Source organism: Schistocerca piceifrons, chromosome 6, assembly GCF_021461385.2.
Source record: "Schistocerca piceifrons isolate TAMUIC-IGC-003096 chromosome 6, iqSchPice1.1, whole genome shotgun sequence".
In the NCBI taxonomy this organism is placed as follows: Eukaryota; Metazoa; Arthropoda; class Insecta; order Orthoptera; family Acrididae; genus Schistocerca; species Schistocerca piceifrons.
Window position 1 is genome coordinate 71,160,975 of NC_060143.1, and position 16,307 is coordinate 71,177,281.

Here is a 16,307-nt window from a genome sequence, read left to right on the forward strand (position 1 = left end):
AACTTATGTAATTAATATTAGAGTGATAATAGTAATGACCTATTGGAAATAATTCAGTTTCGTAACTGATACAGAATCGAATCATTTAGTTTTACCCCTCAGGAAACTTCATTTCACCCCTAAGGGGGTAATTATCCCCAGCCTGGGAACCAAAGCTCTATATACATAGCCGGCCGAAGTGGCCGTGCGGTTAAAGGCGCTGCAGTCTGGAACCGCAAGACCGCTACGTTCTCAGGTTCGAATCCTGCCGCGGGCATGGATGTTTATAATGTCCTTATGTTAATTAGGTTTAACTAGTTCTAAGTTCTAGGGGACTAATGACCTCAGAAGTTGAGTCCCATAGTGTTCAGAGCCATTTGAACCATCTATATACATAAATTATTTGGCGGACAGGCTGTGTAGCAGTCCGCGGTTGTTTGCTGATGATGCTGAGGTGTACGGTAAGTTGCCGAAATTGAGTGCCTGTCATGACTTAGACAAAACTCCTAGTTGGTGTGACGAATGGTAGCTGGCTCTAAATGTAGAAAAATTTAAGTTAATACTCACGCGCAAACCAAACCAGTAATGTTCCGATACCGCATTGGTAGTATCCTGGTTGACTCAGTCTCGTCGTTTAAATACCGGGGCGTAACGTTGAAAAGCGATATGAAATGGAACGAGCATGTGCGATTGTGGTAGGGAAGACAGATGGTCGACTTCAGTTTATTAGGAGAATTCTGGGTTTATCTATAAAGGAGACCGCATATGGGACACTAGTGCGATCTGCTCGAGTGCTTGGGATCTGTACCAAATTGGATTAAAGGGAGACATGGAAGCAATGCAGAGGCAGGCTGCTGGATTTGTTACTGGTAGGTTCGAACAACACGCAAGTGTTATGGAGATTCTTTGTGAACTCAAATGGGAATACCTGACGGAAGGCGACCTTATTATCGAGGAACAATGTTCAGAAAATCTGGAGAACCGGCTTTTGAAGCGGACTGCAAAACGATTCTGTTGTTTCCAACACACATTAGGCAAAAGGGCAACGAAGATAAGACATGCGAAAGGGCTCATACGGAGGCTTATAGTCAGTCGTTATCCCTCGTTCTATTTACGAGTGGAAAAGGGAAGGAAATGACTAGAATTGATTCTTGGTACCCTCCACCAAGTGCCATAAGGTGGACTGCAGAGTGTCGAAGTAGATGTATATCTAGCCCCACAGTTAGGAGCATGAATCATACACTGACCTCTCACCCAAGTGTGGCAACCAGTTACAGAGTAGACTGACCAACTAATGGTCTCCATCGAAACTTGTGGAGATGGGAATGCGAGTCACGCAGTACGCAGTTTCATAGCTACAGTAGAGTCCTTCATCAACAGGACATGGACTGCTGCAGATGTCCGATACTGCAGCATACTTCAGCCAAAAAAAAAATCGCACCACGAAGGAAGTATCCGAATGGGACGGGAATCGGAAAATGTGATTTTCACGTACAGGCAAACAAATTATTTGACTTTCAGAAAAATTAGATGATTTATTCAAGAAAAAGAACTTCACAGATTGAGCAAGTCAATAACACGTTGGTCCACCTCTGGTCCTCATGGAACCAGTTATTGGGATGGCATCGATTGAGAGAGTTTTAGGATGTCCTCCTGAGAGATAACTTGACAAATTATGTTCGACTGGCACGTTAGATCGTCAAAATCCCGAGATGGTTGGAAGTTCTGCCCACAATGCTCCAAACGTTGTCAATTGGGGAGGGAGCCGCCGACCTTGTTGGCCAAAGTAGGGTTTGGGAAGCACGAAGACAAGTAGTGATTCTCTTGCTGGAATGTAAGCCCAGGAGGGCGTGGGATAAACATAAAGAAGTGTAGAATATCGTTGAAGTAGCGTTGTGCTGTAAGGATGCCGCGGATGACAACCAGAGGGGTGCTTCTATGAAAAGGAACAGCACCCCACACCATCACTCCTAGTTGTCGTGCCGTATGACTGATGACAGTCACGTTGGTATTCCACCACTGTCTGTGGCGTCTCCAGGCACGTCTTGGCTGGTCCCTTGGGCTCAGATCGAAGTGGGACTCTAGAAAATTCTACGCGTCAATGAGATTCCAGGCTGAAGACGTGTCCTGAGACGGTCTGAAGCCCACCATATGGCCCAACAACGAGGAGCAATGGTCTAGGGTGCAATTTCTTTTCACTGTAAAAACCATTTGGTTGCCATCGACGGTACGCTAACAGCACAGCAGTACGTCAACGATATTCTACGCCCCGTTTTGTTGTCCTTCGTGGCACGCCATCCTAGGCTTACATATTTTCACCAAGATGATGCCCGCTCGCACACGGCTAGCAAGGTCGCCGGATCTCTCATCAGTTGAGAACATTTGGAGTATTGTAGGCTGGGCCCTCCAAGTACCTCAGGATTCTGACAATCTAATGCGCCAATTGGACAGAATTTGTCACGTTATCCCTCAGGAGGACATTCATCAACTCTGTCAATCGATGGTAACCCGAATAGCTGCTCACACGAAGGCCAGAGCTGTAAGAATGCGATACTGACTTGCTCAATCTGTGAAGCTCTTTCTCGTGAACAAATCATTCATATTTCCTGAACTCGTAATCATTTGTTTGGCTGTACGTGTACATTAGATCCACCGATTTCCGTCGCATTCGGATAATTCCTTCGTGGTGATTCGTTTCTTATTTTTCTTCCAATTTTGTCTTAGATTGTATTATACCCCTTCCCACCAGCGATGCCGAATGTGTCGAAATCGAAATAGCATACTTCCCCTGCATGTTATTAAAGGTGCAATTAGTTCACTGCATTCGATGGACAATCAGTGTGCGATTACCTTCTTCGTGTTGTCACAGGTACCACATACTTGTCTCCATTTGAAGGGGAGTTACAGTACGTTTACGGAACTTATTTGTATCTTGCCACCTCCCGACAACACACTGAAGTTGTAGTAGAGCCATCCTTCTGGCATCTTTATACGAAGGGCTTATTTCAATAGTGGTACAAGTCCATTTTTGTTCATTCTGAGGTACAGAGATACAGAGTCCTAAAGTTAAATGAGCGCTGAAAAATCTGCAGTTGAGATACCATAAATATTCAAGTATATATACTTGAATATTCTGCAGATTTTTCAGCGCTAATTTAACTTTAGGACTCTGTATCTCTGTATCTCAGAATGAACAAAAATGGACTTGTACCACTATTGAAATAAGCCCTTCATATGATGTCGTTGTCCCATACAGAGGCGTTATATAGATCTTGAGACCGTTGTTTTCTTTAATAAAAAATGATAAAGGACTGAATATTGACTAACAAGATTGATTAATGAATTTTCGTATGATCACGCGAGATCATAGACAGCAATTTGCTGTTTTCTCCGAAGCAATAAAAAGAATAGCAGGCGTAGCTAGGAACTATGTACATCATCATTTAAATGACATAAAACCCTTAGCCTATTTCCCTGTAATTCTATAAAATTCTCACATCAAAAGAGAAGAGGAATGAGGACAGTATTATGGATCTGACAAATTAGAGGGAAGATGAGGATTCGTATTAGTTGAGTAATGCGACGTAAATACGTACATCGCAAGCTAGTTGTAATTCCAGATCTGGCCTTATGACAAAATTAATTACGCCTTTTACTAATACATTTAACCTTACACTGAAGTGACAAAGGTTAGGAAATACTCCCTAATATTGTAACATCTTTTTGCGTGGCGTTGTCCAGCAACTGGACGTTGCATGGATTCAACAAATGGTTCAAATGGCTCTGAGCACTATGGGACTTAACATCTATGGTCATCAGTCCCCTAGAACTTAGAACTACTTAAACCTAACTAACCTAAGGACAGCACACAACACCCAGCCATCACGAGGCAGAGAAAATCCCTGACCCCGCCGGGAATCGAACCCGGGAACCCGGGCGTGGGAAGCGAGAACGCTACCGCACGACCACGAGATACGGGCGATTCAACAAATCCTTGGAAATCCCCTGCAGAAATATTGAGCCTTGCTGTTTCTATTGCAGCCCATAATTGCGAAAGTGTTACCAGAGCAGGATTTTGTGCATAAACTGACCTCTCGATTACGTCTCACAAATGTTCGATGGATGGCCAAATCATTCGCTCGAATTGTCCAGAACTTTCTTCAACCCCAATCGCGCACAACTGTGGATTGCTAACATGGCGCACTGTAGTACATAAAAATTCCATTGTTGCTGGGAACATGAAGTCCATGAATGGCTGCAAATGGTCTCCAAGTAGCCGAACATAGCCATTTCCAGTCAACGATCGGTTCATTTGAAGTAGAGGTCCCAATTCATTCTATGCAAACACAGCCCACACCGTTATAGAGCCACCACCAGCATGCACAGTGCCTTGTTGACAACCTGGGTCCATGGCTTCGTGGTGTCTACGTCGCACTCGAATTTTAACATCAGCAATCATCAACTGGAATTGCGACTTATCTGACCAGGCCAGGCAGGGTTTTCCAGTCTTCTAGAGTCCAAGCGATACGGTCACCAGGCCAGTAGAGGCGCTGCAAGCAAAGTCGTGCGGTTAGCAAAGACGCTCGCGTCGGTCGTCTGCTACCATAGCGCATTAACGCCACATTTCACTGCACTGTCCTAACGGATACAGTCGACATGCGTCCCACATTTATTTCTGCGCCGCCCTATGTGGCCGAGCGGTTTTAGGCGCTTCAGTCCGGAACCGCGCTGCTGCTACGGCCGAAGGTTCGAACCTTGCCTCGGGCATGGATGTGTGTGATGTCCTTAGGTTAGTTAGGTTTAAGTACACTGCTGGCTACCGTAAATGCAACACCCTGAAGGAAGCATCCGAATCAAGTGAAATTTACACCATGGGTTTGCAGCGATGAGATATGCAACTGATTAGAATTTCAGCGCAGACGCACATCACGCGCGCCTGTGGCGCCACCTCATAGCGCCATTTAAGGCTTGGCGATTTCGACGAGTGTACGTTCGGTACGTGTGTTTACCTTGTGGTTGTTTCACAAGACGATCAGTTATGCCTCGTAGACAACAGCGAACATCGTTTGATCAAGTATCCGAGTTCGACAGAGGAAGGATAGTGGCTTACCGAGATTGTGGATTATCATACAGAGAAATCGCTAGTCGTGTCGGACGAAATCAAACAACTGTAATGCGGATATGTGACCGTTGGATGCAGGAGGGTACGACGGACCGACGTGGTCGATCGCATTCACCTCGGTGCACCACTGCACGTGCGGATAGGCAAATTGTGTGCATGGCAGTGACGGATCGCTCAGTGACATCCCGAACCATAGCACAGCACATTGCGTCTGTAACGCATCATCCAGTGTCTGCGCGTACCATTCGACGCCGTTTACAGCAGAGTGGTCTGTCCGCAAGACTTCCATTGCTTCGTCTACCATTGACGCAGAACCACAGACGTCTCCGTCGCCAATGGTGTGATGACAGACGGGTGTGGACGGCAGAATGGAATGACGTTGTCTTTACTGACGAGGCACGCTTCTGTCTGCAGCACCACGATGGTCGGATTCGAGTGTGGAGACACCGTGGAGAGAGAATGCTGGACAGCTGCATTATGCACCGCCACACTGGTCTTGCACCGGGTATTATGGTATGGGGCGGTATTGGATATTACTCTCGCACGCCTCTAGTACGCATTGCCGGTACTTTAAATAGCCGGCGCTACATATCCGAGGTGCTGGAGCCAGTTGTCCTTCCTTACCTTCAGGGCTCGGCCACAGCCATATTTCAACAGGATAATGCGCGACCACATGTGGCACGCATTGTCCAAAGGTTCTTCGTCAATAACCAGATTGAAGTGCTTCCCTGGCCGGCTCGCTCTCCGGATCTTTCGCCGATAGAAAACATGTGGTCCATGGTTGCTCAACGAGTGACCCAGATTACATCCCCAGCTGCCACACCAGATGATCTTTGGCAACGTGTGGAAGCTGCTTGGGCTGCTGTACCCCAGGAACACATCCAACGTCTCTTTGACTCAATGCCGAAACGTGTGGCAGCGGTGATCTCCAACAATGGCGGCTACTCTGGCTACTGATTCTGGCGGGAACCACATGTCACAGACGTCTGTAAACGTAATCATTTTATACTTGGTCAACATGTTATCTACAAAATAAATTTTGTTGTGCTACCTCCTGTCTTTCTTGGTGTTGCATTTACGGTGGCCAGCAGTGTAGTTCTAAGTCTAGAGGACTGAAGACCTCAGATGTTAAGTCCCATAGTGCTTAGTCATTTGAACCATTATTTTATTTTTATTTCTGCGGTTATTGCACGCATTGAGAGGTAATGCGTGAATTTTGGTATTCGGCGCATTCCTGATACTGTGGATCGCTGGATACTGAATTCCGTAACGATTTCCGAAATGGAATGTCCCATGCTTCTAGCTGCAATTACCATTCCGCTTTCAAAGTCTGTTGACTCCCGTCCTGCGGGCATAATCACGTCGGAAATCTTTTCACGTGAATCACCTGTGTACAAATACAGCTTCTCAATACACTGCCCTTTTGTACCTAGCGTACGCTGTACTACGCCATCTGTGTATGTGCATATCGCTATCCCGTGAATTTTGTCGCCTCAGAGTATATTAGGATACAGAAATAAGGAGAAGTCTGATACATTCGCACAAAACATTCTGAAATTATCACGGTAAGATTTGAAGTCTGATAAGAAGATTTTTACGAATTTGTATAACAGTGAAGTTATTAACAAGGTTAAGGCTTGCATTAGCCGCTTTCATTTATGCACTGAAAGGGTTGCTAAAGATGGTCTGGCAAGCAAAAAGTTTTTCGAAGAACAGGTATCACACAAAAAACTCAGAATTGCCTTTTGTAATAACAATAGTAAGATTTCGATTGAGGGTTATGATTCCACCGGATTTCTGTGGCGCACACATTATAATAGCAAAAATCGATATCTTTTTACAGTATACTCCAAATGCTAAGTCAGTTGAATCTAGCAAAATTAATGGGTAGGCTGAGTTAGAAAAGTTGCGTGAAGCCCGAAATACTGTATTTCAGGAAAGCAAACAACTTTGTTGTGATATACCTATATCAGGTATAGAACCGAAGAAGGATGACCAAGTTTTGTTGGAAGTGAAATATATGTTATCTATAGTAACAAGTAAGGTACAATTGACCTTTTCTAAGAAACAAGAAAATCATACATTCTGAATTAAGGAGGATATTGAAGTAGCCGGTATGAATCACGAAAACGTTACAGATAGAGAAACATTCAAACAAAAGATATTTGATTGGAAAGCTGGTCAGAGGGAAAGTAGAAAACAGACTGGAGTACCGTCTGATGAAAGAAAGAGACTTCATTCTGAAATGATGAAACAAATTTGACACAAAAGAAGGTAACCATCGGAAGCGACATTACCTCTCACCACAGGCAACGCAATGGCCGCCGGTCTTCACTTAACGACCGAGAGCAGCGGCACTCGCGTAGATTTGACGGTCCTAACAGACAAGAAACAATGCGTGGAATAACTGCAGACATTAATGTGGGACATACGGATAAGCAAAATGTGGCATTAATAAGCTGTGGCAGCAAACGACCGATGCGAGTGCCTTTGCACGTAATCGCCTGCAACGCCTCTCCAGGAGTTCTGACGATATCGGTTGGACCCTAGCAGACTGGAAAAGTGTGACCTGGTCGGGTGAGTCACGATTTCAGCTAGTAAGAAGTGCTGTTAGGGTTCGCGTGTGGCGCAAACTCCTTGAAGCCATGGACCTAAGTTGTCAACGAGACATTGTGCAAGCTCTTGGTGGCTCCATAATGGTATGGGCTGGGTCCTCTGGTCCAACTGAGCCGATCATTGGCTGGAAATGGTTACGATCGGCTATTGGAGACCATTTTCAGCCATTCATTTTCAGTTATTATGGGTGACAAAACGCCATGTCACCAGGTCACAGTTGTTCGCAGTTGGTTTGAAGAACATTCTGGAAAATTCGATTTGGTCACCCATACCGTCCAACACGAATCCCACCTAACATTTATGCGACATAATCGAGAGACCAGTGTGTGCACCGGCAACGCTTTTGCAGTTATGGACGACTATAGCGGCAGCATGGCTCAATATTTCTGCAGGGGACTTCCAACGACTTGTTGAGTGCATGCCTCATCTAGTTGGTGCACTACGCCGGGTAAAAGGAGGTCCGATCCGATATTAGCAGGTATCCCATGACTTTTGTCACCTCAGTGTGTTTGTAACAAGAAATAGGAAATTAAATTAAGGCTACTTTAATACAACACAAGACGTAGAAGAAACATGACTTTCAAATACTTACCGAATATTTGCGATCGTGTCTCATAGTTCATAAGGGATTTAAATATGAGTAAAATTTCTGTTATTAATCATTTAGGACTAGTCACACGCTTACACAGACAATACAACAACACTTTGTCAGGCAATTACACAGTGTCACAACTTTAGAGCCACTGAGGATGGCAGCAGTCTGACACAGAGATCCGACAACACGAAGTGTCCGAGTAGTGCCGACTTTTAGCTATCATCCATCTTTATCGCACCCTTACCATACCTAGTCTGTTGGAGGCTTATAACATACTAATTGCTATAGGACATCAATTGATAATAACATCGGTACACGCCGACCCACAATGTTAGTAACAAAGTTTGATGACCACTGCTTCACAGCAAATGTCTGCCAATATTTCTGGCGTAGCTGAGAGGACTCACTACCTTTGGGCCATTTCCAATGAAGGCTTCACTACGCCTCTCTTAAGGACTTACATTTTATTCCACTCAGGTTCTATTAAGTATAGCATAGGGGCATCTGTCTACCCTTTCATATACTAAAATATCTGTGGCAACACCTACGCCTGATTATCAGTAGCATAAAATAACTGTAGCTCATAATGACTAATAGCAAATTTCTTCGTAACACTACTATTCTACCAACGCTCGAATAGCAGCTGAACAGTTTCTTCTGTTTCCATAAAAAGTCAAAGCAACGTCCTGAATTTGTTCATCATTAATTGTGAGAAATGGCTCAAATGGCTCTGAGCACTATGGGACTCAACTGCTGAGGTCATTAGTCCCCTAGAACTTAGAACTAGTTAAACCTAACTAACCTAAGGACATCACAAACATCCATGCCCGAGGCAGGATTCGAACCTGCGACCGTAGCGGTCTTGCGGTTCCAGACTGCAGCGCCTTTAACCGCACGGCCACTTCGGCCGGCCTTGTGAGAAATGCTCTCATTGGTTCTGCAAGGTAATACCGCAGATTGTCCCAACTGGAAACAAAATACGCAAAAGCCGAGATAATTGCAATACAAAGGCGTAATTCAGAGTGTTACTATTATTCACGTAGGGCCCAATAGGCCCACGATAGGTACAGTCGATGCCTGAAATTTGGTACTCTCGGCACACGCTTGACACTGTGGATCCCGGAATATTGAATTCCCAAACGATTTTCGAAATGGAATGTCCCATGCGTCTAGCTCCAGCTGCCATTCCGCATCGTTAATCCTCATCGTGCGGCCATAATCAAATCGGAAACCTTTCCACATGGATCGCCTGAGTACAAATGACAGCTTCTCCAATACACTGCCCTCTTATACCTTGTGTACGCGATACTATCACCATCTGTGTATGTATATATCACTATCCCACGGCTTCTGTCACATCAGTGTAATATATAACCTAACTCTGCACCATACACATAGTAGCAAATCGCTATCCCATGACTTGTCACTTCAGTATATGTACGACATATGAAGATAACCACCTCTGTAATGAGCACTCACGAATCCATGTTACTTCAGTCTGAAATTTATAGCATAGCAGGCGACCGGTATGATTCGCGTACGCCCACGAGTTGTCAGTACTGGAAGACAAAACAGTAAAATATTCACCCTCTCCCAGCCTCTAACCGCGCAGTAACCGCGCTGCTTACCCTCTGCCCACTGAAGTCTGCAGCCAACTTTACTTACAAGGGAATGGTCCAATCCGACGAGTCGAAGAAAAGCCCTGAAGGCATTTATGTTTCTTTCATCTCGTGTGCCTTGGTGTAAGGAGTATGTTTGTTTCCGTCGTTCAAATGACACTTTGCTTTATTATGACGTCTATGAGGGTGTATATGTAAGAAATATTTCATTTCGGCATTTTAAAGTCACGATTAATGGAAATCGTATGTAATGCAACATAAAACACTGCCTTGATAATTATTTTTCTCTGCTAGTCACCTTTGTTAGAATTACATATACAACAGTTTAGCTGTCAATATGAACTGCCTCTTATTCAAAACATTAATGATATGTGACATTATTTTGTAGGGTTTAGGGCTTCAAATTCGCATGGGCCACTCCAGAAATTTGCACTATGCGGCGTTACACTATCTTGTCACGGTCGAAAGCACGCGAGGCAGGGAGAACTATACAAACCGTTGTCATAAGCGGTTCTCCGTTCGACAAAAACGAGTAACTTTAACATTTTTTAGTGCTTGGATCGCACATGAGCAGCTAAAAATTTGACAGTGCGTTTCTTTCCTTGTATTGCTCATGTATAAAAAATAAAAAATTCAGGGTGGTGAGCCGTGTCGCGGCTCGCGTTGGTGCCGTTGGTAGGTTTGCATCGTGTAATAGGGAAGTGGCGTCTCGTTTTCTTCTTGTGTTTACTGGTGCCACGACATTTGCTAGCGTTGCCTGTCTGCGAGTGGCAGCAGCAGCAGCTATCGATATCTAGTATGGTGGTACTATCTTTGGAGTTGGAGTGTGTTGGGAGTTAGGTTGGGATGGAGCAGCAGTGAGCTCCGTCAGCGCGAGAACATGCCGGGATTGTTGGCGGCACGCAGGCACTGCCGGGTCGAGGGGCTGCAGTTGCGAGGGCCACAACCTCGTTCTCCACCCGACCCAGGACGTTTGAGTTGAGTGAACATAAACCCAGTAGTGAAACCTCCACCATATTGAGATCACGCCGTTTGTTCACACGTTGCTTCTCGCAGGGTCGCTGAGACGAAGAGCAACGAATGGAGTGTTTGGAGTTGGCGAAATTAATTAGTCATCCTCCACCTTTTATTATCAATTATTGAATTCCTTGTGTTTATTGATGAAATTCAACCAGCGGTCATTTTCTGCCTAGTGGCCGCTAACGCCCCAGTTACCTGCCCTGGAGGTTAGCGTATTTTTGCGGCAGTGTACCTTTCCTCGCCTTGCCGCTACTGTCCGGTAAGGCGAGTAGATCGACAGCCTCCTTGATTGTGGTTCGGACACTTGTTTCTTTTGGACTAATTTGGTCCTAGTGGGTCCTTCTGCTTCTGGATCTTCTAAACACCAGATTCAGAAGACACAGTGCTGTCTGCCAGTTCCGTCTTGCCTGGGTTATTCCATCATTGTGTTGGTTATCAAAAGTTAGGTAGATGTTGCAAGAGTGTTGGCCGGCGTTTAAACTGTCATTAGTTTGAGTTGCCATCCGGTTAAGTGAATACAACTCTTGGCTGCCTGTCTCATCGTTTACAAAATTGAGCAACTTTCCCAGGTCGATCCTTGGAGCACTGTCTGAGGCCCACTTCTCTCTTGATTTGATCAGATTGTAATGATTGTCAATAAGGCCTTCAGCCATTAATGCAATGACTGTCATTAGTTTGAGTTGCCATCCGGTTAAGTGAATACAACTCTTGGCTGCCTGTCTCATCGTTTACAAAGTTGAGCAACTTTCCCAGGTCGATCGTTGGAGCACTGCCTGAGGCCCACTTCTCTCTTGATTTGATCAGATTGTAATGATTGTCAATAAGGCCTTCAGCCATTAATGCAATTTTGTCTTAAAAATTTTTAATTAGATACTCTCTCTTAATGTGATTGTCTTTTGTTTTGTAATATTTTAGTAAGAATTTGCTGTCTAGACCTTCAGCTGTCAAATTGTTTTTTGAGTTATTACTATTGGAGCCTTCAACCAACAAATAATTTGAATTTCTGGTCAATCAGGGCTTCAGTCGTGGATGCAATTTGTTTAATGAATTTTTAGTTAGATATTGTCTTAACAGTCAAATTTGATAATTGTTCCTTATTGTCAACCTTATATGCAATTGGTTCCAAATAAAGTGTACGTGATTAAAAGAAAACAACTGAGCAACCAACGGTAGCTTAGTAAGGCCCCATCCACACCGAAATCTGCCTTTCCGTAAGTACCACGTCTCAGGTGGTTTTCGACATGTCGGATTGGTCCATTCCCCTGTTAGAGTCCGCACCGGATATAGTAGCCGATGCGCAGCGACTAATTTTCGTCCAAAGCGCTGTGCGAATTCATTTGTTTGTTCGGAAGGGGAGTACGAATTGTCTGCTTTCGGCCTGTCGGGTACACGCAACGATGGCAGAATCAGGGCTCACACTGTGCAGTCTTCTTCAAACGATTTTACAGAAACTATTCGGCAAAAAAATCATTTTTGGGTTACTTATAACTTTATATGCCAGCTTCATGGTGACCTGCACAGTATGTCGCTGCGTATGAAATTTACCTAACATACTGAATTTTTCTTTAGACTTGGCCGGAGTTCTCTATTCGTCACCAATCACGCGAAAATTGGTCTGTTGTACCAAATCCATTTGCGACAGCGCTCGCCAGCGATTAGACTAGAATGAATTATCCACAACGTTCCTCATATTTCATAAACGGTCTAAGATATCGAAAGAAGAGTTTGGCAAAAGTTAGCACGCTGAAGGGGAGAGTATTTTGTCACATGTTTATTACTTCAATATCTGTCGTGATATCCCACTAAATACAAACTTTTTCGGTGAAAGAAAGTAATTTTTAAGGGCCATGTTTAGCTGGTTAAACGAGAAATAATGTGTTTTGGAACAACGAAAGGGAAGACGTTAAACGACTATTTTTGTACAGAGGATGTAGTTTTTCATAAGCTATTGAACTTACTTTTCCTGAGTTCCTTACTTAATAAATCACGATTTCAGAATTCTCTCGCAGTTGCTTCTGCACAACATGTTAGGGAGGTGACACTGTGTAAACTTCTTTGTGTTTTGGCAAAATAAGCAAATTTTAACATGACGATTAGAGATATATACGTTTTACTCAAAATTTGCCACTCATGACCCTTCTCTGAAAGTTGCAAATGGTTAATAAGCCAGCGAAAATAAATCGCTGAGTTTCTTACATTTTCAGCGGAATACTCTCTTGTTACTAACAAAGCAGAGATGACAATATATCTTTTTGAATGGTCACCATGCAAATGTGTGCATGGAGAGGCTCCATCTACAACAAATGTGAGCATAGACTTCAGTTCGAAACTCCACTTTCCCTCCAGTGCTCGGCGTTTCCGCTACAGCGCCTGCCCGAGACGCCCACCACAAGCGTTCTCTACATGCGTGCCCTGCCGATTCCGCCTCTACTGGCCACGTTATTCTGCGTGCACTCTGGCTCACGGTCGACCTCACCAATGTCAATGGAACTTGAGCACATCTTAAAATATTGATGTCTCTGTAAGTCTTTCTGATTGCCACTGTGTAGGAAAAACTGCACTATTATGAAGCTCTTAACGTCGGTTGACGGTTTTGGATTCGGCTGCTGTTGAACATGCAGAATACCACTGCCAGTAGATGCGCAGACAGCAGGGCATGCATGGGGAGAGTGTTAGTGGTGGGGACTGCAGGCAGGCGCTGTAGGGGAAATGCCGAGAGCTGGAGGGGAAGTTCCGTTTCAAACACAAGCCTACAATCGCGTTTTTTGTAAATATTAAGTGGGATCTCTTCATGTCCACAACTGCATGGTGATCATTCAAAAAGATATGTCACCTCTTTTTTGGCTAGTATCTAAAAAGAACTCCGTCAAAAATGCAGCGATTTATTTTCGCCTGGTTTGATAACCATTTATAACTTTCAGGGAAGTTTCATGAGTGGCGAATTTTGAGTAAAACCTACATATTTCTTTTGTTGTCATGTTAAAATTCGCTTCTTTTGCCAAAACTCAGTGGAGTTTACGTAATCTCACCTGAATTACACATGCAGACGCAGTCTCAAGAGAATTCTGAAACAGAGGTTTATTAAAATTGAGGGTCTGAGGAAAAGCAAGGTTAGTATCAGCCCGCCAAGCTAGCCATGTGGTCTAATGTGCTGCTTCCCGAGCAGGAAGGTGTGCCCGTCCCCGGCACGAATCCGCCCGGCGGATTAGTGTCGAGGTCCGGGGTGCCGGCCAGCCTGTAGATGGTTTTTAAGGCGGATTTCTATCTACCTCGGCGAATGCGGGCTGGTTTCCCTTATTCCACCTCAGTTACACTATGTCGGTTATTGCTGCAAAAACACCGTTTCCACGTACATGTACACCTTAATTACTGTACCAAGCAAACATTTTGGGTTACACTCGTCTGGTATGAGACATTCTAGGTGGGAGGGGGGGAGGGTCTATTGGGTGCAGAACGGCACAATAACGCTGAATTCCGTGTGGGGTGGCGGTGGGGTGGGTGGACTGCGGCAGCCAGTTGTGGGGTTGTGAACCACTGAGGGCTACGTCGGGACGAAGCCCCTCCGTCAATGGTTCAAATGGTTCTGAGCACTATGGGACTTAACATCTGTGGTCATCAGTCCCCTAGAACTTAGAACTACTTAAACCTAACTAACCTAAGGACATCACACACATCCATGCCCGAGGCAGGATTCGAACCTGCGACCGTAGCAGCCGCACGGTTCCAGACTGAAGCGCCTAGAACCGCTAGACCACCGCGGCCGGAAGCCCCTCCGTCATTTCTAGGTCCCCGGTCTACTACATACATACATGCGAGGTCAGTATCTTATGAAGAAGCACATCTGCAGTACAAAATAAACTCATAATGACTTCACTTATGTCGTTCCAAAACTCGTAGCATTTCTCGTTTCACCAGCTATCAATGATCATCAGAAAAGTCTATAGTTTATGGAATAACACGGTACATAATGAAGTTTTGCATAACAACCACATGGAAAAATACTCTCCTCTTTGAGTGCTACCATTTACCAAAATCTCATTTCGTTACCTCAAACCGTTTATGAACTATGAGGAATGTTGTGGGTATTTCACTCTGGCTTTATTGCCGGCGCAGTGTGATCGGAAATGGGTGCACCATGTCAGATCAATTTTCTCTAGATTGCTGACAGACAGAGACCTCCACACAAGTCAAAGAAAAATTACGGGGAGGTTTACTATCTTTGGCCCGAAAGAAGAATGTTCTTTGAGAATTTGTTTCTCGGGATGTGTTATAGATATCAATGTCAAATTTGGTCAAAATGTTCATTGATAATTCCTCTACAAACTGGAATGTTTTCGACCGGAAATGTCGAAGAGCAAAGGCGGAAGTGCCGTCGGAATGAAGCAAAATTTCGATGTAGACCTCCACGCTCGAAATGTCACAAGTCAGCCGGCTTGTCTGAAATCAAAACTGAGTTGACGTTGGCGAAGTATATAAGATTCTTTAGGAGTTGTACCTCGCTGAAGTTGTTTGGGCCATAGGAAACAAAATGGCAGCCATTTTAAAAAATAGTGTTTTTGATCGATTTTTCGACTTCGTCGGCCAAGTAAAAATATTTATAGTTGATGGATCGGTGTAAAAGTGGTACAATTCTTAGACAATTTAGTTAGCTTCGTCGGAAACAAAGAATCGTGCCAATCGGTTCAGTAGATTTGAAGTTACCATACCGCGCGGTAAAAAAAATGATTTCGAGAAAAACGCGTTTGAAGTTTTGCTTACATATAAATGCAATATTATGCAACTTACATTCAATTTGCTATTCCGTGTCCATAAAATAGTTCTTCCTCTTCCTCATAGAGGACGTTCTGCTCGATCTGGGCCATCCTGCGCTGCTCCAGAGCCGCTCGTACGGCCGGTGACAAGCGGTTTTTGGCCGCTTGAATCCGGTGGTCGTCCGAATGCTTGGCAAACTACGTCGAATTGAGTCTCAGGGTGACTCCATCGTTGTCATGGTCTTTAGAATTGCTGAATACCCTTCGCTGAAGCTGCTCACTGCCAGGAAAGTCGCAACCTCCACAGTCTCCGCACCAGAATGCAAATGCTTCGGAGCTGACTTCCAAAGACATGCGTTCAAACTCTCATTTGAATTTTGTGTGTTTCCTCCCAAGCACCGATGCAATAACTCGTCCTCCGAAAGAAAAAAACTGGAGCGTGAAAAAGGCCGATTTGAGGCAGGTGTATTTTTTTTTTAACCGCGAATAGCAAACATTTACGTTCCGTATTCGTAAAAACCGTTTCAGGGGTGGATTCTAAACACTTTTATGGATATAAAAATGCAATTTTTAAAAAAAAATCGATTTTTTGAACCAAAAGATAG

At 44.3% G+C, this 16,307-nt stretch overlaps 1 protein-coding gene across 1 annotated transcript in view; it reads right to left on the minus strand.

The window, feature by feature from the left end:
- Positions 1-16,307, minus strand: part of LOC124802798 — a 47,669-nt gene that overhangs the window by 19,235 nt on the left and 12,127 nt on the right. The window lies entirely within an intron of this gene.